Source organism: Pseudorca crassidens, chromosome 15 (assembly GCF_039906515.1).
Source record: "Pseudorca crassidens isolate mPseCra1 chromosome 15, mPseCra1.hap1, whole genome shotgun sequence".
In the NCBI taxonomy this organism is placed as follows: Eukaryota; Metazoa; Chordata; class Mammalia; order Artiodactyla; family Delphinidae; genus Pseudorca; species Pseudorca crassidens.
Genome location: NC_090310.1, coordinates 11,598,586 through 11,621,932, shown reverse-complemented (window position 1 = coordinate 11,621,932; position 23,347 = coordinate 11,598,586). Strand labels below are relative to the sequence as shown.

Below are 23,347 nucleotides of genomic sequence, written 5' to 3'. Positions count from 1 at the left end.
GTACATGCAAAGGCCCCCAGGCAGGGGTGAGAGCCAAGGTGTTTAACAACTTTCCTCCTTGTTGGTCCAGACGTTCACCCTGGGATTGCTGGAGGTGGGGGTGGAATGGCTGGAACAGCAGGAGGCACTTGGGGGTTTGGGGCAGTGGCTGTTTACCAACCTGTTCAAAAGTCTTTCTGTATTTAACAGCTAAGTCTGTCCCGGTGAGTATTGGTGGAACGTCAACTTTCTCTGAGGTGAGAGAGAAGGGGCCCTATGGAAAAATGGTGATGATTTGGGATGGCTGAACTGCTGGCTGAGCCTGGGGGCATGGTAGGTGGGGTCAGAAAGGTAGATGGGGACCAGAGGATGAATATAGCCTTTTATACTCAGCTTAGAGCTTGGACCTTAACGCAAAGCCGGTGGGAGCTGTTGAAGGATTTTAAACAAGGGGGCCAGTGGAAGGGGACTATAATTTGGATGGATGACCTTAGGCTTAGGACAGGGTGAATTGGCAAGGCAGGGAGACCCATCAGGAAGCTTTTCCAAGAATCCCTAAGAGAGGTAAGAGAGTCTAAGAATGAGGCCATGGCAGTGAGGAGGGAGAGGGGTATGGGTTTAAGTTATATTCACAAGGCCAGATCCCAACACTGGTGATTCATTGGATGTGCAGGGTCGGGGAGAGGGAGGATTTAGGGTGACTCCCTGGATTTTGGTGTGAGTGAAGGGTGGCGTCAAGCAGTGGAATCTGAAAGAGGCTGGGGGTGGGGAGGATAATGGGCTACTTGAAGGCGGAGTGGGGGGGTGGGTCTCGGCAAGGAGGGGGCTCTGGATCTGGAAGGAAGTCTCGTGAGTGAAAGCAGCATGGTGTGTATAGGAGATTCCGCTGAAGCCAGAGGGACGTAAGTAGAGGAGGGAAGTGGGGGCATAGGTTGAAGGTGTGTCCGGTTAAGTTTTTGCCGAGGAACCAGCAGGAAGGGTTTGAACTTGATGGCAGGTTGAAAGGGGTGTTAAGCTTAGACCAGTGTTAATATTAGGCTGGCAGCTAAGTAGAGGCTGGGCTAGGGGATAGGATACTGGAGAGAATGGTACAAGCTGGTGAGAGATGCTCTGAACTCTAGTGATCTGGGGGCCCTGGGAGTGCCGTGGGGATGCTGAAAGGAGCAAGGGAGATGTGAGCAGGGCACCCTCACTGCACTGCTTTTTGCCATTTTATCTTTGGGGTTTGGTGAAGTGTTTCACCAAAGAGTTGACCCAAGAGTTCTGCTGCTAAAATAAAATTGGAAAACTACTGCACTAAGCAAAAAAAGAGTGAAGGGCTGTAAGGCAAGCATGGTGACTACCTGGAAAAATGATTCGGGAGCTTCAGTGGTGTGGGTGAGGTGTGTTGTACAGAAGGAAGGAGGTGAAATGCATTGCTCTGTCAGATTTAAAAACGTGTACTTTGGTCTCGAAGCTCTGAAGTACAAAAGAGTAACAAGAGACTTAGTTATAGCCTCTCATGTTCTCATTTCACATATATTTATTAATTTATTTTTGGCTGCGTTGGGTCTTCGTTGCTGTGCGTGGGCTTTCTCTAGTTGTGGTGAGCAGGGGCTACTCTTCGTTGTGGTGCGCAGGCTTCTCATTGTCATGGCTTCTCTTGTTGCGGAGCACGGGCTCTAGGTGCGTGGGCTTCAGTAGTTGTAGCACGCGGGCTCAGTAGTTGTGGCACACAGTCTTAGTTGCTCCGGGGCATGTGGGATCTTCCCGGACCGGGACACGAACCTGTATCCCCTGCATCGGCAGGTGGACTCTCAACCACTGTGCCACCAGGGAAGCCCGGCAGGCGGATTCTTAACCACTGAGCCACCAGGGAAGTCCCTGCCCTATGTTATGCACTGTGCAGAATACAAAGATCCAGCCCCTTCTCTAAAGGACCTTATGGCTTAGAAATACAGGAATAGCTACGACCCAAACACTAGTTAAGTCAGGTGTGGTAAGTGCCAATCTAGGTAAGGGCACTTTACCTAGATTGGGACTCAGGTTAAGGAGATGAGGTGTGTCACATCAAAACCCTGCCAACCCAAGAATGGCTCAAGTAGGACAGGTGGAAACTTCCAGAAACAGAACTCCCTGTGGGGCCCCATGGAGCAGGTAGAACACTGTAGACTCTGAATTTTCAGCTTGTTTTAGAAGGAGAAAGCAAGTCCTGGAAGGGGGAGGACCAGGTAGGGGGAATTGCTGGCAGGTGTCACACAGGGTTCAGGTGTGGGAATTGATGAGCAAACAAGAACTGAGAAGGGTCGGACCCTGGCGAGCGGGATGTACTGGCTGCAACCCTTTGTTGCCTTGGTTTCTCTAATTGTACAAAGGGAGTTTGCCTGAGTTCCTGGTGAGTGCTGCCTTTCTTCTTCCAGAGCCTATGGCAGATGTGATAAATTCAGTCACAGCCTTTTTTCCCCTTTGGGCTCAGATGTAGCCTCATTTCTCCCCAGCACCCCAGGCAGCCACTCCTTCTCAGATGATATATATATATATGTGCAGTGAAACCAGTCTGTGAGTCCTGGGTTAGGTAATTCAAAAGACCTCTTTTCTAACTGACATTTTAGGGTTCTGTAACTTACCAACAACTGTGGACCTAGAATGGGTCATTATGTTCACGTGCCATTTTTCCCCCTTCTCTCCAGGACTGGGGAGACGTGAAACATCAGTCTGAATTTTAAACTCAAGGGCCAGCACAGCGCAGAGTTAAAGCTTTAGAAACCTTTTGAGCTTTGAGGTCATGTTTTATGAATTTTGTACATCTAAATGTAGAGAGCCAACGAATGTCTTTCTGTTTATGAAATCTCTAGCACTGTTTTCCCCCAGATTGATTGAGATATAATTGACATTTAACATTGTGTAAGTTTAAGGTGTACAATGTGATGAATTGATACATTTACATGCCACCAAACGATTACCACAGTAGGGTTAGTTAACACCTCTGTCATCTCATACAACTGTCGTTTCTTTTTTGTGTTGAGAACATTTAAGATTTAATTTCTTAGCAACTTTCAAGTGTATAATACAGTATATATAATACAGTATTGTAACTATAGTCACCCATGCTGTACATTAGCCCCCAGAATTTATATCTCATATCCAGTTTAGACACTTTGACCAGCATCTCCCCATTTTACCCACCCCTCCGCCCCTAGCAACCACCATTCTACTATTTGTTTCTATGGGTTTATTTTTTTTTTAGATTCTACATTTAAGTGAGACCACATAGTATTTATCTTTCTCTGCCTGATTTATTTCCCTTAACATAATGCCTTTTTCTTAGAAAAAAGCTTTCAGCCTTTCACCATTGAGTATAATGTTAGCTGTGGGCTTGTCATATATATCCTTTATTATGTTGCAGTACATTCCTTCTGTACCTAGTTTCTTGAAAGTGTTTCTTTTTTTTTTTTCCTTTTGCCGCACCGTGCAGCTTATGGGTTCTTAGTTCCCTGACCAGGGAAGAACCTGGGCCCTCAGCTGTGAGAGCCAGAGTCCTAACCACTGGACTGCCAGGGAATTCCCTCTTGAGAGTTTTTATTATGAAAAGAAGTATTTTGTCAAATGCTTTTTCTGCATCTATTGAGATGATCATATGTTTTATAGCTTTTTTCTATTCATGTGATATATCACATTAATTATTTGTGTATGTTGAACCATCCTTACATTCAGGAATAAATACCACTTGATCATGGTGTATGATTCTTTTAATGTACTGTTCAATTCAGTTTGCTAATATTCTGTTGAGAATTAAATTTTTTTTTTCATCAGGGATATTGGCCTGTAATTTTTTCTTGTAGTGTCTTTATCTGGTTTTGGTATCAGGATAATGCTGGCCTCATAAAATGAGTTTGAAAGTGTTCCCTCCTCTTCAGTTTTCTGGAAGAGTTTGACAAGGATTGGTGATAATTATTCTTAAAATGTTTGGTAGTATTCACCAGGGAAACCATCTGGTCCTAGGCTTCTCTTTGTTGGGAGATTTTTCGATTCCTGATTTGATCTTCTTACTCATTACTGGTCTGGTCAGATTTTCTGTTTCTTTATGATTCACTCTTGGAAGGTTGTATATTTCTAGGAATTTACCCATTTCTTCTAGATTATCCAATTTGTTGGTATAGAATAGTTCATAGTAATCCCTTATGATCCTCTGTACTTCTGTGGTATTAGTTGTTATGGCTTCTCTTTAATTTCCGATTTTATTTGAGTCTCTTTTTTTCTTAGACTAGCTAAAGGTGTATCAATTTTGTTTATCTTTTCTAAAAATCAGCTCTTAGTTTTGTTGATTTTTTCTATTGTTTTTCTGGTCTCTTTAATTTATTTCTTCTCTGCTCTTTGTTATTTCCTTCCTTCTCTTAACTTTGGGCTTAGTTTGTCCTTTGAAATCTGTAATACCTGGGTGAGAGAGGTGCAAAGATGGTCTTACACAAGGCAAAGGAACTAGGGTTTCTTCTCTCTTCTCATATTAGGTTGTAAGGTGTGAGCAGTGAATATCACAGCAAAGCTGGGAGCCAGGCTCAAGATACTGTAAATGGAAGAGGCCTAAGGGATTCTGGAAAGACTAGCAATGGTGCTTACCACCTGGTGCTGGAGAAAATAACCCAAGAGAATGCTCCCCCTCTTCAGCTACCGTAATTGAGATAAGGGACATGCACATATAGAAACTGGGTGATTTGCACATATGTCTAGGCTGGCTCGGCACTTCCTCCCACCTGATCTAGTGCAGCCGTCCATGGTACAGTGAACAAAGTCATGGCTAGTGTTTTTCATAAAGCTATGTGTCGTCAATTTAAATAAATGTCCTTGATTCTGAGAATTTGTTCTTTCTAAACTTTGGTGGTTTAAATATCTATTATTTCATGAAATGGTGCTAGTGAGGTTTTTGTTGTTGTTCTTGCTTTGTCAAAGGAGAAAGTTGGCAATTCTCTTTTAGCTCCAAAAATCTTTTTAGGAAAATGTTTTGGAGCATGAGGTCCAAATTCTGGGGAGCCACAGTTGAAGCTCTCGGTATTTAGTGAAAACATCAGTGGATGTGGCTCAGGCCACTCTTGAGGCTGTCCCTCCCTACCTCCCCTCCATTCCAGATCATCTTGTTCTTCCCTGTCTACCTGTCTTCCTCTTCTGGCCCTTTAACCACCCACTTGGTTCTTGATTCTGCCGTCATCCCTGCATGCTGATCTTGAGAGCCCCCTCCTTTCATGTGCTCTCAGCCTGCTCCTAGGCCCTAGAACCTGAGCCCAGGACCCATGGCCAAACTTATCATGGAGCCTCAGAAGACAGTCTGCACACATATTTTCTGATTTGATGCTTTGATATGTTGTTGAGTAGATTTCCATTCAGTTAACAGTATCTAAGATGCCTTTCCTGGCTACCAGGCCTCCCCAGGAGTGCTGAGGACAGGAAGATTATGCCAGTCTTGGACAATACTGTAAAAATGTGTTCTCTGAGGGTCCATGGAAAGGGTAGGCTGTCATGGTGGGACACTTGTTTACAAATGTAAAAATGACGTGGGCACTGGAGCACAGGTTGAGCTGAGAGGAGGACTGTATTCAAGTTTCCATTTCACTGTTAACTGTTTTGAGGACTTAGGTAAATCACTGCCATATGATGCCCCGTTTTATGGATGAATGAAGTGGGGTTTTGGTTGGATTCTCTCTCTGAGGCTCCTTCTACATCTGTAGATCTCTGACAGCATGCTTAGTTTTGAGGTCACATGTCACCTCTGAGAACTATAGTTGGAGATCACTAGTCATGATAACTAACACCAGATGGGCCCTAATTGATTAAGCCCCAGCTTGGGTGAGAGTGGCCGGTCAAGGGATGCGGAGAACCTGGGCTTGTCGGGCTTTTATTTCTCTCTGCCCACCACCCCGCACCACCTGCCCGTGCATGCTTCGTGATTCCTTCTTTAGTGGGTACAAATGCTGAACTGAATTGTTCTTGCATCCTTTCATATGTATTAGTTTGTTCTCTTTAAGTAGATATTGCTCTCATGGAGGGCTGGAACTGGGTCTTTTCAAGGGGTGTGCTGGTAAATGTTTCATAAATGGCTCTCTGGAAAAGAAAAAAAGCCCTGGTTTGTAGCGTTTGCAGATTTCTAAGGTGGAAAAAGCCTTGCACCATGGCTGATTTCAGGCTACCAATGGGATGTCACTGAAGCCAAAAAGAGAGGGGCATAATTGGCTCTCATTAGCCAGTATGAACTGGTATGAGCCAGTATAAGCCAGTAGGAGCTGGCTTCAGCACACTCTCATGGCTCTGAGTGCAGATAGCACAGTGCTGGGAACACACAGTAGGTTCTCAGGAATTGCTTATCAGCAGCTTCCTCCCTGTGAGGATGAGCAGGAAAAGGGTGGTGAGGTATGCACCACCGGGGGCATTTGTTGTTACCACCTTTGGAAAGAGATCCTCTGCCAGGTGTCTTTCCCATCTTCCATCTGTGGCCAAGGAATCTTTCAGATACATTTTGGATCATGGCGCCGTTTAAAATCTTCAGTAGTTCCCTGTTGCCTACAAGATGAGTTCTAGATGCTTTTGCATGGCATTCGGGGTCCTTCAGCGTCAGATAACCAACTGCCTTATCCATTTCACCTCCAGCATTCCTTGACATGGATTCTGTGTCCCATCTGATCTGCACTTCCAAACCACTCAGAATGTCCAGTGTCAAGCCTCCTGACCTTTGCAAGTGCTGTGACCTCTGCCTTGCTTGCCTTTCTTCCACTCACCACCTGTAGAATTCTTAGTCTTAAGGCCTTGCTCATGTGTTGCCTCCTTTAAGGTACCAACCCTGGCACCACTTGGGCAGTTAGACTCCCCCTAAAGTGCTCCTTGCAGTCTTTAGATAGCTCTATTGGAGCATTGATCACACTGCATAATAATGTTACATAAATGTTTATCTATTGTGAGCTCCTTGGGGGGAAAAGGAACATTTATTTTTCTTATCCCTCGCACCCAGAGCTCTGCCTGGCACATAGTAGGTGCTCAACAAGCGTGCGTTAAATGGCTAACAAGTAATTGTACTTCACCTCTCTCCACCCTCTGTGTCTGTGATTCAACTGCGTAATTAGGAATTGGCAGCACTTTCAATTCTTCCCTCTCCACCTGGGCTTAAACCAATACTAAAAAGTTTTATTTGGTTGACTGTTGTCCTTTCAGGCAGATGAAAGTGGCAATTCAACCCTCTTTTATCAAACCCTGCATGTGTCAGAGCATTTGAAGATGATGTGTGTGGGAGCTCTGGCTCTCTGGTGATTTCTCTCGATTTAATTAGTCTGACCTTCTGTGATAATCCCCCTCGGATGTCCCTGGCTCCCCCCTCTACTTCTGTATCATATTCAGGCTTCTGCCATCATCAGCAGAAGACCAACTGCTCAGCTCAGCCTGTAGCATAATTCACAGCTTGGCTCTCAAAAATGAACTTTTACTCCAGTGGAGCTGCTCTTAGCATTAAAATTGGCCTGAGAGAGCTAGGAAAGTTTATCTTGGAGCCAGCATGGGGTCTGTCCCTCCAACTCAAATATTTCTCTTCAAAACTAGAATGAGCTTTAGTGTGGCACTACCAATGGCTTCCTGAAATATTGGTATATCTTTAAACATTAACATTTAGTTACAGTGCTGAAGGCTTTCTGGAGAGTTTTGAAGTCTTTCCTACCCCTCCTCGGAATAACCAGGGCTTTTATACCTGCTTTCCTTTCATTTCAGGGCATGGGGGAATGCATTGATCTGGTGCAATATGGGGCTAATCAAAAAGCTATTTATTTTCAGTCCATCTTCATAGGATTTCTCAAATGGAGTAGAGAGTCCACTTTAGAACAATCCAGAAAGTCAAAGTGGTAGCCCTGGTGCTTCTGGTCTTCATGATGCTGGGAGAATTCCTGGGAGTTTAACGCTGTCCTTTCAAACCCTTAGCCCAGGCTCTGAGCTAGAAAATTATTATCTTCTCCATTTCCTGTTTTGGAATAAAAATCTAGCAGTGTATGAAGGAATAACTTCTTTCTCAGCAGTATTAGATAGAATGGAGCAATTTGTAACATGGGCTTATTCAACATTTATTGATACATACCCTGGGCCAGGAAACATTCTATCCCCTGGAGATACAGGGATGAATAAGGCACAGCCACTGCCAGTAAGAGATCCACCAAGCAGAAGAGATGAATGTGCCACAGAGAAGCGCAATTGAGGCATGTTAACAGGGTATCTGGAACCCAGAGCAGGGGGTAGCTAACTCTGTTGGGGAGTATTGGAGAAGTTTTCATAGAGGGTGGGATACTTGAGCTGGGTATTATAGGATCAATAGAGTTTCTTCAGCTGCTACAGATTGGAAGGAGCACTCTGGGCAGTGCTGTAGCACCTAGAGGAGTGGGCATGAGTTTGTGTTGGCTTGAGCACACGGAACACAGGAGCCAGGCACTGGGTGCTGAGGCTGGAAGGGACTTTGGAACCAGACTATAAAAGGTTTTTCACTCAGTTCTAGGGAAATTGGATCTGTCCTTTTGGCACAGTGGCTATGGCAAGATTTGAAGCAGAATAAGGGTATACTCAGATTAGAATTTATAAAAGATAATAGAGGGTGGTGTTGCAGAGAGAGGGATGGAAACCAGTTAAGAACACTATGATGATAGATTCAGAAAAGAAATGATGAGGGCCTCAAGGAAGTCAGTGGCAGCAGAGAGAGATGGGAGGGAGCTGTCTGTAGCTGCCAATAGAAATCCGCATGCAGGGGCTCCGAGGGTGACATGGTGACAGCAGCCGTCAAACACTGGCTGCTGAGGAGCCTGTGAGTCATCAGAAGGGGGTGTGGGGAAGCTTGGTGTCATGATGATTAACCAGATATGCAGGAGATGTTTCAGGGTCAAAGGGCCTCTAAGATTGTGTGGTAGAGTACTTACTGCTCCTTGAATATGTATCCATGGGCTCACCCACAGCCATGTGACTAGTTCTGGCCCCTGGGCTATCAGCAAAAGTAATCTATGTCAGTTCTAGGTTGAAGCAATTAAGAGCTGGCTCTTCCCTTGCCACAGTGTCCTGGAAGCCATGTCTTCCAGATGTGCAGCTATAAAATGGAAACCTTCTGGATCCGTGAGTCTGCCTTGGGGTGTTGCCAGATCCGCAGTGAACTTTGCCTGAATAAAAAGTGGAATCTTATTGTTAAGCTACAGAGACTGTAGGGTTCTTTGTTACTGCAGCATAACCTAGACAAAGACACTTCCTTCTTTCTAAGGCTGTTGAGGCCTGCAGTATCTGTGACTGCAGGTTATTTTAGCTCCTTTCCCACAGCTGATGCATCAGGAAAGTGTTTGGAAGAAACTACATGGCAGAGGTATGCTTATCTGCCTCAGAACGCTTTGGCTCCTCTTGGCTATAGAATATGACAGTTTTCTCAAGCGGGCAGACCCTTGGGAGAAAAGAAAAAAGATTATATGGTGAAATGCCAGAATCCTTTACAATGCCACAGAGATTGACAGCAATTCTTAGTACTCCTGGAGTATGTGTCATCCTGAGAAAGCATAAATGTATTACAAGCCTCCAGGGGCAGGATGAAAGCTTTTCCATCATCAATAGTATATGCCTCTTGTCAAGCCTGAGGCAGAGAAGGAGGCCTTGATGGGAAGGAGATTCGTCATCATGTGCCAGAGGAGGAATGGCTAAAGAACCTGGGGATGTTGGGCTGGAGGAAAGAGGACTTGGTGGGGGTTGCACTATTGAGTCTTTGGAAGTTCAGGGGCCATTATGTGAAAGAGAGAGCAGATTTGATCCTGGTGGCCTTACAGGGCAGTTAGCCCAATGGGTGGACGTTGCATGCAGATAGATTCCAGCTCAGTAGGATAAGCGTGCTACTAGAAGATGGATTACTAGGGCTGCCTAAGTGGGTGGTGAGTTCCCCACCATTGAAAGTGCTTCATCATAGGCTGGAAAGCCACTTAGAGAGGCTGCTGTGGTGAAAGGGGGAAGTGAACTGGGAGACAGTCCTCAGGCTGTGTGATGTTGGGCAAGTCAGGTGGCCTTTCTGAACTGGTTTCTTTAATTGTGAATAATAATAATAAGTCCTACTTTTCAGGATTATGGAAGGTATATGATGTGAAATATATTTTCAGGCTGATGTTGAAAAATATTGGTAATAACATCATCATCAACTACCACAATAATGGGACCTCATTTATTGGACACTTACTCTGTGTTAGGCACCATACTTTGCACACATCTCATTTGACACTTATAATAACCGTATGAGATAAGTACTATCATTAACCCATTTTACATGTGAGAAAACAGAGAATTGGAGTGACTTGCCCAAGTTCACACAGTTAGAAATTGGCAAAGTTGGGACTCCAGTCCAGGTCTGTCTGGCTCTGGAGTCTAAACTCTTAATTATTATGCTTGTTATAACTCTTCAGGATCAAAATAGCAGATGCATATGTGGTTGCTCTGAATACTGCAGAGGATGAAGGTTTTTTAAAAATTTAATTTAATTTATTTATTTTTGGCTGTGTTGGGTCTTCATTGCTGCATGCAGGCTTTCTCTGGCTGCGGTGAGCGGGGGCTACTCTTCGTTGCAGCGTGCGGGCTCCTCATTGCGGTGGCTTTTCTTGTTGCAGAGCACGGACTCTAGCCGCATGGGCTACAGTAGTTGTGGCGCACGGGCTTAGTTGCTCTGCGGCGTGTGGAATCTTCCTGGGCCAGGGATCGAACCCGTGTCCCCTGCATTGGCAGGTGGATTCTTAACCACTGTGCCACCAGGGCAGTCCCAGGACGATGGTTTTATTTGAAGAGGCTCGTCATTGGATGGACCACTGGTTTTGATGAAATTAAGTTTTCTTCTAATACTGTCATTGTATGCATACTGTTCAGTTGTGTTGTGGCTGATGGTTTACAACATGTTCCAGTTACCTACTGCTACATGATGAACTACCCGAAAACTTAGTGACTTAAAATGACAGTAACTATTTTATTATTATCTCTCGTGGTTCTGGAGGTTGACTGGGCTCAGCTAGATGGTTCTTGCTCAGGGTCTCCCATATGGTTTCAGCTGGGGCTGGAGTCATCTCAAAGGCTCCCTCAGGACATGTCTGTGTGGTGGTTATTGCTGTTGACTGGAACAACTACATGTGGCCTCTGCCTGGGCTTCCCCACAGCATGAGGACTCCATTTCAGATTAAGCATATCAAGAGAGCCACATCTTTCGACCTAGCCTTGGAAGTTGCAATACATCACTTACTCCAGTCACAAGCCCTCCCAGATTCAGGAGGAGAAACCACATCCCCACATCTCAATGAGAGGGGTTCAGAAATCACATTGTACAAAGTGCATGTGAGATAAGCAGTGTTACGGAGACAATTTTTAGACAACACAATTTGCCACAGGCTGATAGGAGGCATTCATTCAAAGGTTTCCTCTTGGGAGAGTAATAAATAAAGAGTTTGGAAAGAAAGAACTGAGAATTTCAACATTGTTTCCATTTTGAAGAAAACCATCCCAGTTAGTATTTTCTATAATTTTTGTTAACTTAGACATTGGTCAGCCCCTCATATAATTTTTATCAGCTTAAACACTGGCTTTTAATATATCAGCCAATGGCTGGTCTCTACCCTTCATGGAATATATTGTTATGTATTTATATATAAAAATGACCATCCCATGACCATCTTACATATATAAAAATATACCATTTTACCATTTTACCATATATAAAAATGACCATCCCATACCATTTTACATATATAAAAATGACCATCCCATGACCATCTTACAACTTCAGCATTTATAGTTATATCTTTTTCTGCTGGAAAGATTTTGCTGGAAATTATTTTATGCACATTTGTTGACTGATTTTAAAAAAAATATCCCTATTTTAATACTTAAGAATGGGTGAAGGGATGTGGTGATACCAGCAATGATACATCTGGTGGAAAGGAGAAATTTGAAAAAAGACTAAGATACTGTGTCAGGTTCACATGGCACAGTTCTCCCGTTTGGGAATTATCATTAGCAGTTTCTCCTTTGAAGGGTCTACAAGGAGTAGAAGAGGACTGGATTCTCTTTGACTGAAGTGTATTCTGAGGAAAATACGTTTAGGGACCAAGGATTCAGCATTGCCTTTGGGTCTTTTAGCTCATGTTCTTGATGGAAAGAATTCTGTCAGGGGAACCTAAGTCAGGAGTCAGGGAATCATGTCATCCGCTGTTTAATTTTGATGACTGGGCATTTAAGTGCCTGCCAGGCTATGTGCGCAGAGAGAAGGATGGAAATAAAAATATAACAGCAGGAGTGAGAATCCACCTTGGCTCTCCAGGACGTCCTTAAGGCGTTGCCGTGCCCTAGTTTCTGGCACTGTGCATGCTCCTTCTCCTGGGGCTGCGAGGACCCACAGGTCTTCGGGCTCTTATTGGCTTCCCTTTGTTGTCTGTCCAATCCCTTGGAATCCACATTAGATGAGCACCTCGTAAGCCCTTTGATCTGCAAAGCAGTGCCTTTCAGAGTTTATGTCAGTGAATGGGGCACTGAGGAAGAATTGACGAACTCTATTGTGGACTGGAGTGGGACTAAGAATTTACAGAGGGAAACCAAGGTAGATGAAAGGGCACATGGAAGAAGTGATTGCAGGCTGCATGGAATGTTGCTCTGTCCACCCAAAGAGCGACTATGTCTTATAGTATATACGCATGTGTAAAGCAGATGGGATTCTTGTAAGCCAAGCTGGATGTGAGCCTCTCACTTGCCCAGCAGTGAGACCTAAATAGAGAGAGAGAGAAATGAAGACTGATGGAGATGAATGCTTTATAAGAATAATTATTTTAGATTTTTAGACTAGAGAAGTTAGAATTTATAAAATGTATATGATATATATCATATATATGCTAAAAATCATATGTATGTTTTATATGTGTTGACGTATACATATATACAGCTTGAAAACACACACATATACATACTCACACAGAAATAATAATGCAGGTTTGGGGTTTTTTGTTGTTGTTTTCTGGGCAGGGAGGGTATTATTTACATTACCTTACACAGAGATTTTTCACTTTACCATAGAATCCCCTGAGGGTGACCAGCTCTCCTCCCTCCCTCCCCACTCACCCCCACTCTCCTTTCCTCTCTCCCTTCCTTCCTTTTTAATCTTATTATAGAAATTCTCAAGCAAACACAGAATTGGAGAAAGTAGTATAATGATCCTTGATAAAGCGTTCCTTTAAATGCCTCTTCTTTGGAACATTTACAGCAGAGTTCAATTTACAAAAAAATAATTGCCTGGGAAGTTTAGAAAGGTTCATCTTTGTGTAAAGTGAAGAGTAAATATATTTTATAAAATTATTCTCAGGAGATCTTCTCCTGACCTAATATAAATCAGTAAATCCAGTAGAATAGCAAAATCAGAAAGGCTGCTTCTCCACTGGTATGTTTGTTGTTGTTGTTGTTGTTTTTTTAAATCCAGCCTCATGAGAATTTAAATCTGAGGAGAAACACTGAAAATATTTGTTTAGGCCAATGCTTCTGGCCAGTTTGTTATAATGCATGACATATGATGCAACTGACCAATTATTTCAGTGAAATAGCCAAGTTGATAGTTTTAGTTTCCCAGCAAATTGACCAGTGGTTTCACAGAAGCAACCTTTTAAAGCATGATTTAGACAGCACTCTTACACCAGTGCTGTATGGCCCAGTAGGAGGAAGGAAGACATATTCGGAGCTGGAGGGGGCTCCAAATATGGGCTTAGCGGTCAGCCAGGGGGCGAGGTGGATGGAGCAGGAGGACGTGGCCTTTGGGTCTCTACTCTTGAGGGTCCCAAAGGTAGAACTGAATTCCTGGAGTTGGCAGGTGGTGGCCACGATGTGGACTTGACTCATAGTTGAGGAGTTGAGTGTGAAAGGAGTCTGGCTTCTGAGGGGCACCTGGGAGGTGGGGAGGGGAAGGAGCTGAGGAGAGGTATCTCAGAAAGGAGAATGGTTCAGGATGGAGTCTGTGATCCAGAGGAAGGTGTCAGAAATCTGTTCCTAGTGGGGCTTGTCCCCATGGCAGGCTAGGACCTCTGCGAATGCTGAGCCACAGTGAAACAGTGGCCTGTGTCGCCTGCATGGAACCATCGTGGGAAATTGCACAGAGCATGGCTCTCACGCTGCTGCACATTACAGACCCTGGGGAGATTTTACAAATTTCCATGCCCTCCAAACAGGTCGCACTCTAAACAAATTAGGACCTCTGCAGATGAGACCCAGGCGTCCGCATTTTAATTAAATTAATTAATTAATTGATCACGCAGCTTGTGGGATCCTAGTTTCCCCACCAGGAATCGAACCTGCACTCCCTGCACTGGAAGAGCGGAGTCTTAACCACTGGACCACCAGGGATGTCCCAGGCATCAGCGCTTTTAAAAGTTCCTTAGACAACTCCAAGGTGCAGCCAAGTGAGAAGCAGTGGCGTAGAGTATGAGACAGGGCACAGGGGCACTTGGCTTCTGTCTGCCACTAGCACACGTTATATGGTCTTGGACAAATCATTTAACTTCTCTGAACTTCAGCTGTTCAGCTAGAACTTGAAGGGGTTGGACTAAACGGTCTCATTGGTGGTTTAAACAAATAACTCCAAGATTCTTTGAGAGCTGGAGTCTGTGTCCCCTCCCCTTGAATGTGGACTTCGTGACTTCCTAACCAATAGAATATGGTGGAAATGACACTGTGCCAGTTTTTGGGTCTTAGCCTTAAGAAGCTGACAGCTGGGGACTTCCCTGGTGGCCCAGTGGTTAAGAATCCATGCTGCCGGTGCAGGGGGTGCAGGTGCAGTCCCTGGTTGGGGAACTAAGATTCCACATGCCACGTGATGCGGTAAAAAAATTTAAAAATGTAAAACAAAAACAAAAAAACCCAAACAAACAACCTACTTGTTTAAAAAAAAAAAAAAAGATGACAGCTCTATTTTCTGTGTCTTGGGGCACTTGCTTTGGAGCCCTGCCACCATGCTGACAGGAAGCCCAGGCCACACGGAGAGACCACAGGTAGGTGCTGACAGACCCAGCTGAGGTCCCAGTGGATCTCAAGCATCACCTGCCAGGCATGAAGATGCCGTCAGACGATACTGATCCCCAGCTGTTGAGTCAGTCTCAGCTTCAAATCTTTTTCGCTGATACCCCAGATAGACTTTGTGGACAGAGACAAGGTGCCCCCAGTGTGTCATGTCCAAATTCCTGACCCACACTGTCCATGAGCATAATAAAATGGGTATTTTACTTTATGAAGTTTGGGGTGCTTTGTTATGCAGTAATGATAACTAGAACAGTCTCTTGGTTTTACCATTTAGGGAATATTGGAGATTGATAGTATAGCAAAGTGTTTAAGGGGATGGATTCTGGAGGCAGACTGTTCAGTTTCAAATCCTGGCTCTACATTTCTCTGGCTATGTGAATTAGGGTAAATTATCAATTTTTCAAATGATTAGCAATTATTCAAATTATCATCTGAAATGGGATACTAATAATACCTATCTCATAGGGTTGTCATGACCGTTAAATAACTTAATACATTTAAAGAGTGAGTCCCATGCAAGTATTTACAAAGATTATAATGATGGTGGTGATAAAGGACAAGACTACATGTTACCTCTAGTTTGTAAAGTGCTGGGATGGGGTGGAGTAAGTGGGGGGCTGTTGCATAAACTGGGCACGACCTGCCTTTGCCTAGCGTGCCTCCCATGTTGCTAAGTACATCCAGGGATCCACATTGTTCTTAGCTATTCAGCAGGTGTTCAAAGGCACCTTGGAATTGTATCATGTCTCTGGACCTGTCACTGTCACATTGCTCAGAAATTGGATTCTGCAGAGTAGAAACATGTGGCTTGTTGGCAAGGCAACTGGTTCAGAGCAGGGACATTTCCAGGCTGAGAGAGCTCGCCTTTGTCAATTGGGTTACAGCCCTCATAAAAACCTGTCTATTTGTGTTCTTTTCTGGATGCTCAGAGATGTCAGGCCACCTCGAGGGCTGAGGGGGAGAGTGCTGTCCTTGCATGGGTGGCTCCAGCTGCACCTCTTTCTTTGTACGCCCCAGCTGCTAAACCAAACCCTGGACCTCCTAAGTGTGGGGTACCTGGGCCTGGAATGGTGGTTTTATATCTCCAGCGGGGAGGGCCTGCAGCTCTGAGTGCTTCCGACTTTTCTATTTTTGCCTTCAGGTAGATGGAGAGATTCGGGTGAGGATTTGCAGCCCCTGTGCTCCTGCATACAGTGTCATCAATTTCCATTTTAAAAACCAGAAGGGTAGTCTTCTAATATATTGAGTTTTGGGTGTGACAAATAGAAATTTATGGCACGAGGGTTAATTGCTCAACTAAGATCTGTCAGCAATGCCATTATGAATGAAATGAAAGGATACGAAAGTTGAAAAAAGTTTAGGTACTCAGGGTGGCATGGTGGGACTTGGAAGCTGATGACAAATTCTTGGTTTAAGTGCTGGCTCTGCCATTTGTGGCCCGTGTGATCTTGAGCCTCCACTGATAATATAGAAAGGGAATGCTGATGGCATCGTATCAGAGTACTTTCATGAGGGCTGGAAAAGCTTGATAGATATCCAGCTATATAGACTGGGTTGGGGTATCTTCAAAAAGGATCCTTACACTTGTTTGTCAGGGTCAGATAAATGTTCCTTCATTCGTTTATTCACTTACTCATTCATTTATTCAACAAATATTTTTCAAGCACCTGCTATGTGCCAGGCACTGTACCAGTTGCTGAGGGTATAATTAGTGAACAAAACAATATGATTCCTGTATTTCTGGCTTAATTCTAGTGGTTAGAAACAGGCAAAATAAATAAGAAAAATGTGGTATATTAGACCGTGATAAGTGCTATGTAGAAAAATAAAGCAGAGAGGGGGGATGGGGACTCAGGGGGTGGGGAAGTATTTCGGTTTTAAATACCATGTCAGGAAAGGCCCCTCTAGGAGGGTGACATTCATGTAAAGATTTGGAAGAGGTAAGGAAGTGAGCCACAAAGTTACCTGGGGGGAAAACTTTCCAGGCAAAGCAGACAGGACATGTCAGTGCCCCCGGAGTGCACCTGGTGTGTTTGAGAAACAGCAAGGAGTCCGGTGTAGCTGGAGTGGGGTGAATGGGAGAGAAATGGGAATGAGGGCACACTGGTTTCAGAGCCAGATTGTGTAGGGCCTCGTAGGTCATTCCGAGAACTTTGGCTTTTTCTCTGAATGAGATGGGAAGCTCATGGAAGACATGGAGCAGAGAAGGGATATGATCCTACTTAGTTTTAAAAAATGTAATTAAAAAATTTTAAAAAACAGCTTTATTGAGGTAAAGTGACAAACAGTAAACTATACATATTTAAAATGTGCAATTTGAGAATTAAAAAAGTTTTAATTATGATACAATACACATAACATAAAATTTACCATCTTAGCCATTTTTAAGTGTATAGTTCATTAATATTAAGATTATTCACATTGTCGTGTGACCAGTATCACCTTGCAAAACGAAAACTCTACACCCATTATACAAAAACTCCCCATTCTCCCTTCCCCCCCAGACACTGGCAACCACCATTCTGTTTCCTGACTGATTTTGACTACCCTAGGTATCTCATAGCACTGAAATAATGCAGTTTTGTCTTTGTGTGACGGGCTTATTTCACTTAGCAAGGTTCATTCTTGTTGTAGTACTTTTCTAGAGAGTCGCTTTAATTTTGATGAAAACCAATTATTAGCTCTTTAATGGGTTCGTTTTTTTAAGATGTCCTCCTACTTTGATTTTAAAAGGATCCCTCTGGCTGCTGTGTTGAGAAGAAAGTGAATGGTGGGCAAAGGTGGAAGTGGGGAGACCAGTTAAGAGGCTATAACGAGAAGACCAGCAAGAGGTGATGGTGGTTTGGATTGCAGCGGGGGTGGTAGTGGAGGTGATGAGAAGAGGAGGGATTTGGGTGTATCTTGAAGATAGAGCCCATGGCATTTTCTGATGGATTGGATGTGAGATATGAGAGAAAAAGAGGAGTTAATGAGACTCCAGCTGAGGGTTTGGAAGGATGGCATTGCTGTTACCTGAGACGGGAAGGCTGTGGGCAGAGCAGGTGAGGGCAAAGACTTGGAGCTTGGTGTTTGACATATTAAATTTGAGATGCCTATTTGACATCCCAAGTAGGGGAGTGTTGTTTGGACCTGAGTCTGAGCTCTGTGTGATTCAGCCTCTGGTCATGCTGGGTTCTGTGTCATCCCCTGACATTTCTCTTCTGAATTTATATCCTTTGCTGAGCTGTCACTTCCTTTATTGGAGCTCATATACCAACTGCATAAGTTCTGACTCATGTAGGCAGTTGCTGACGATTCAAGCTCAAGACCACAGCCTGGATCGACTTCATTTCTATACCACAGCTACACCAGTTCCTACCTGTCCTTTACAAGCCTGTCACAATGTAGACGCTGAGAGTGGAGTTACTTTCTACCTATGCCCTTGTAGTAGAGATTTTCAGGCCTTGCTGACTTTTGGGAGGAAAAGCCAAGGGACACCTCTAGCTTTTTCCCTCATTACTCTGAAAACTATCTGTCTGGTGGTTTGAATTGTTCCCAGTTTGTAGGTTAAAAACCTGGGGGGCTAACACCAGCTAAGTCTTTGCTGAACACTGATGGTAGCTTCTAGTCACAGGACCAAAGGGAGAGGTAACGACATTCTCCTTGGCCCTGCAGATGACCTTCCTTACTGCAAAGCATCTCTCCTGGGATGTTGCTGTTCATCAGGAGTGGACTTGGATCTATTTCCCAACTACATGGAGATTTGTTTGAGATGCTTCTGAGCCTCAGTTTTAAGAAGGAAAAAAAGGAAAAAAAAAAGAATTAATCTTTAAGGAAGACCGAACAACTAGCACTAATATATTATTGAGGCCAATAAATGCTTCCTTGGTCTCTTGGGTAAGTGAAACAGCGCCATCCGCTGGCCAGTTCCTCACACCATGTGACGTCTCCAGGGGGCATATATGCTGAGTTTATTATTTCAAGTGTCCTAGAGGCAGTGATCCCAGATTTAATATGCGGCTCCTCCAAAGATGCCAATTCCTTTTTAGGAGATTTTGGTATATTCTTTTTCTCTCCAGATTTCGACTTATTGTACTAAAACCAAAATAATTCCAAAAAGAAAAGTGATTCTTTTGCTCTTGCCTTGCTTTTGCAGCATGCATTTGCATTATTCCTTCCTCTTTCTGGTCCTCATCTGCTTGCAGACATATTTACATTGCTGTAATCGTACTGAATTGATACAACTTTGTATTATCATTATTCTTAAAATTTACTGAGTGCTACTGTGTACCATACCCTGTGCTAAGAGTTCACAGCCATTTAAGAGCTTCATTGGATTCTCTTAACTACTCTTTAGGTATTCTTATTAGCCCTATTTGCTGGACAAGAAAACTGAGGCTCAGAGCAGATATTCACAACCACCCACTTTAACATTGAGAGAGCCTGGAATTTGGTAGCAAGTGTTTGAGAGTCACTTGTGCAAATCACTTAATTTTTCTGAGTCTCGGTTAGTGTGATTCCTTCCCACCTCCTGGCACCCTTGAGGACTGAAAGGAGTTGTGTATATGAGGGTGCTTGATAAAGTGTAGTTTTTATTATAGTTCTAAACAGTAATTTTTATTTTTATTTTTAAAATAAATTTATTTATTTATTTTTGGCTGAGTTGGGTCTTTGTGGCTGCACGCAGGCCTTCTCTAGTTGCGGCTAGCGGGGGCTCCTCTTTATTGTGGCGCTCGGGCGTCTCATTGTGGTGGCTTCTCTTGTTGCGGAGCACGGGCTCTAGGCGTGCGGGTTTCAGTAGATGAGGCTCATGGGCTCTAAAGTGCAGGCTCAGTAGTTGTGGCGCACGGGCTTAGTTGCTCCACGGCATGTGGGATCTTCCCAGCCCAGGACTCGAACCCATGTCCCCTGCATTGGCAGGCGGATTCTTAACTGCTGTGCCACGAGGGAAGCCCTAAACAGTCATTTTTAGCCTTTCATTAATAATCTTCTTGTTGTTGGATTTAGGTGGTCTTTCATTTATTTATTTTGGCTGTTAAAGTGACATTGCAATGAACATCTCATGTAGCTTTAATTTTTATTCTTTAAAATATCCTTAGGATAAAGGGATATTATGGACTTTTAAGATGGTTCCTGATATGTATTGCCAAGAGTTGATATCAATTTATATGGCACGTGTGGGGACTGGTTTTACTGCAGTGTTGTAATTCTGGATAGTTTCTAAAGTTCCTCTAATGTAGTGAGTGTAATATGCTACCACATTATTTGAGGGGGCATTTCTTTGATTACAAGAGAAGTTGAATGTTTTCCCAGATGCTTGTTTACTAGTAGTATTTCTGTTTTTATGAATTGTCTTCTCTAGTTTTTGGCTAGTTTACGTATTGGGGACTTAATGTTTTGGCATCAATATGTATAAGTTCTTTACATAACATAGACATGAACCCTTTGTTATATTTGCTGTGAATGTTTTCTCCAGATGATATTTTCCCTTTGATTTGAGTTATATTAGTTTTGTCCAATGGTTATTTATTTCTATAATGTACAAACGGACCATCCTTCATAATTTATTTCAACTTAACTTATGAAGTTATCATCTCTTGTGCTCTGTTTAGCAGCACCTATGCTAAAATTGGAACGGCATAGAGAAGATTAGTCTGGCCCCTGTGCAAGGATAAATTCATAAAGTGTTTTATATTTTTTATGGCATAAGAATTATATCTCAATGAAGCTGTTAACCAGAAAAAAAGAAAAACCAACTAAAGAGTTAAAGTAAGACAAGTTTCTTTTTAGAGTGAGGATTTTATTTAAGCTTTTCCTATCCATATTCACTTGTGATATGTGCCTGTAATTTTCTTTTTGTGTATTTTATCATTATCAGATTTTAGGAAGAAGATCATGCTTTGCCTAATGGACATAAACGTACTCTTATCTCTTTTTGCGCTCTGGATATTTTATGCAACATTGAAACCATCTGTTTCTTAAAAGTATGAAAATTGTTCTGGTGGAAACATTGGGACAAACTGCATTTTTTTTAGTTGTTATCAAATTATTTCTTCAACTTCTTCTTCGGTTATTCTGTTTAGATTTATATTTCTTGAGTTATTTTTAGTAATCTATATCTTTCTAGAAATTATTCATTTCATTGAAGATTTCAGTTTATTAGCCTGCAAGTGTGCATAACATTCTCTTTGGATTTGGAGGAAAAAAATCTATTTTCTGTATTTTGTCCTGTCTCCTTTCTCATTTCTAATTAAAAATGTTCCCTTAATTATATTTGACAGAGGTTTGTTTATTTTAGTAGTCTTATCAAAAAAACCACTATTTGAACTAATTTATCATTCTACAGCTTTATGTTTTACAATGTATTTATTTCAGCTTTTATCTTCATTTACTGCCTCTTTTAAAATTACTTTTCCCTGTAATTTTTTTTTTTTTTTTTTTTTTTTTTTTGCCGTATGTGGGCCCCTCACTGTTGAGGCCTCTCCCGTTGCGGAGCACAGGCTCTGGACGCGCAGGCTCAGCGGCCATGGCTCACAGGCCTAGCTGCTCCGCGGCATGTGGGATCCTCCCGGACCGGGGCACGAACCCGTGTCTGCATCGGCAGGCGGACTCTCAACCACTGCGCCACCAGGGAAGTCCTCCCTGTAATTTTTAAATAGAAGGCTTTGTTAATATCAATTTGGATAATCCCAGCCTGAATAGTTTTATGAAGACTGAAATAAGTTGTGGGGAGAGAAACTGATGTATTATCATTGTGTGTTTATCAATCAGGGACCAGCAAGGACCAGAGAGAACTGCACCAGCCATTTCAGTAGAGGGAATTCATACGGGAGCTGGTTAGGGGGTGCTGGAAGCACTGAAAAGCCAAGTGGGCTGGTGGATTGACGTAGAGATCCCCACCCACACACAGCTGGAGGGACTGAAGAATTAGGAGGGAATGTTCCCCGACCCCAGGGAGCCAGAAGCACATGTCTGCTGAGAAGCCACACAAGGCGGAGCTGGGGCTGGGGACGGAGAAAGAAAATGGGGAGGGTAACCTGGGTTTTACTCCCCTCCTCTCCCCAGTCTCCTCCCAGTGCCTCTCTTTGGCAGAAATTAACCAGAAGCCAGTTGGCAAAGGAGCCTGAGAAATGCAGTTTGCAGGGAGTCAGGCTGAACAGGGAAGGGCAGCCAGTGGACCCAAGAATGGACAGTGACCAGCACAGACACTTTCCCTTCAACCCAGGTGAGGTCAGAAGGGTTTGTAATGCTAGTAAGATGACAACCCCAGCACCAGGATGCTGTCATAGCTTTGCTTTGTCCTACGGGCCTCAGCTTCTCTACCCTTTTCTCATTCTCCCTGTCTCTGTTCTCACTTTTGATCGCTGAGCCCATTTTAAAAAGTTAAGTCAAGTTTCTGTCTGGGCTCTTTCCCTAGTCAGTTCTCTCTCCTTTGGCCACCTTACCCACAGCCTTGATTCTAACCTGGACCTGCTTATGGGGGTACCCAGCTCTTTATTTCCATTTGTGATTTCTTTGGGCAACTCCAGACCTGGATTTCTAGCTGCCTAATGGGCATCATGGATGCCTCCGAACCCTTGTAAATTGGATTTATAATGTTCTTTTCCCCCCACATCTCTTTTGTCCCCTGGATTCCTTTCTCAGTTGACAGGACCTCCTCCATCCTGGCATCAGAGATGGCCAGCTTGGAGTAACCCTTAACCCTTTCTTCTCTCTCCCATCCCATACAGGTCTCTGCACATCTGTTCAAATCTGTGCCCTAAGATTTCGCTGTTTCTTTCTTCTTATCTCGCTGCTCTTGCGCCAGCTCTGAGCTCATTATTTCTCCTCTGGTTTCTTCTAATTTTTATCCCTTTCTCTATAATCCCCCCTGTTCCAGTCCATTCTTCACATTAATGCAAAAATGATGGTTTTGGAAACAAACTGTTCATGTTACTTAAGCTGTAAACTCCCAAAGGGCCTCCAAGCGCACAGTATCTGTGCCAGGTGTCATCACTCTGGGGTCAGCTCCTGCCGCCTCATCCCACCTCCTCTTTTGCCATTTTCCATCACCACTCTCTGATCCAATTGTGTTAGATTACTTTCTCTCCACTGAGCAGGTCGGGTTGTTTTATATTCCTGCATCTCTGCACCTGCTTCTCTCTGATTCTGAAAGGCAGTGGTTCTCAAAGTGGGTTTCTGGGCCAGCATCAGCATCACCTGGGAACTTACTGGAAATGTGTTGATAGTTTCTCAGTTCCCAACCATACCTACTGAATCAGAAATGCTGGAGGTGAGGCCTAGGAATCTGGGTTTTTAACAACTTTCCAGGTGATTTAAACGCAAGGTAAGTTGAGAACCGCTATTGTAA

General features: G+C 43.5%; 1 pseudogene; it reads left to right on the top strand.

The window, feature by feature from the left end:
* The first annotated feature begins 20,596 nt into the window (after window positions 1–20,596).
* Window positions 20,597–20,696, top strand: LOC137208286 (U6 spliceosomal RNA; annotated as a pseudogene).
* Window positions 20,697–23,347: the final 2,651 nt, after the last annotated feature.